Genomic DNA, 963 nt, shown 5'->3' on the forward strand with positions numbered 1-963 from the left:
CTTTTTTACATTTACTAATAAATCCTATATATATTTAGACCACATGCAACAAGCAGATTCTTCCTCGGGGTCGGCAGCTGAATACGTTTCGCATAGACTCATCTTCCATAACGCTAATTCTCGTCCCATTTACCAACTCTGGAATCGGCATTAGCAATACTGCAGGAGATATTCATTACACGTGACAGGAGAAATAACTACTTCATGATGAGGACGACATCTTCATCTTCTACTAAGGCTGTAGAAACATATCTGGCCACAGTCCGTCACTGACTACATCTCCACCGGCCGCCTGTATGAATGTTTCCCGTCTTCCCAGGGCTGTAATCTTCTATCCTGTTAGAGCTCATTTCTGGCTGAGGCCTGTTGTATCTGTGGTGGAAAAAATCGCAGACATACGGAGCATAGTTCTGTATGCTAGCCTTGTTCTACTTTTTTCTTTCAAAAATTCACCAAAAAATATGTTATACAGTCTTATTTGTGGCTGCGGCCTGGTGTATCTGTGGTGGAAAAATCATAGTTTTGCAAGCATACGTAGCATAGTTCTGTGTGCTAGACTTGTTCAACTCTTTTTTTATTTTTTATCAAAAATTCACCAAAAAAACAAAAAAATGTATACAGTCTGTTATGTCAGGCTGAGGCCTGTTGTATCTGTGGTGGAAAAAGTTGTAGCTTCGCAGGCATAAGCTGCATAGTTCTGTCTGCTAGCCTTGTTCCACTCATTTTTGTTTTTATCAAAAAAATCACCAAAAAGAAAAAAAAATGTATACAATCTGTTATGTTAGGCTGAGGCCTTGTGTATCTGTTGTGGAAAAATCGTAGCTTCGCAGGCATAAGTTTCATAGTTGTCTGGTAGCCTTGTTGGACTCATTTTTAATTTTTTTGCAAATTTCACATACAACAGAAAGAAAAATTATACAGTCTGTTATCTGTGGCCTGGTGTATCTGTGGTGGAAAAATCGT

The sequence above is a fragment of the Ranitomeya variabilis genome, chromosome 4, assembly GCF_051348905.1.
Source record: "Ranitomeya variabilis isolate aRanVar5 chromosome 4, aRanVar5.hap1, whole genome shotgun sequence".
Taxonomy (NCBI): Eukaryota; Metazoa; Chordata; class Amphibia; order Anura; family Dendrobatidae; genus Ranitomeya; species Ranitomeya variabilis.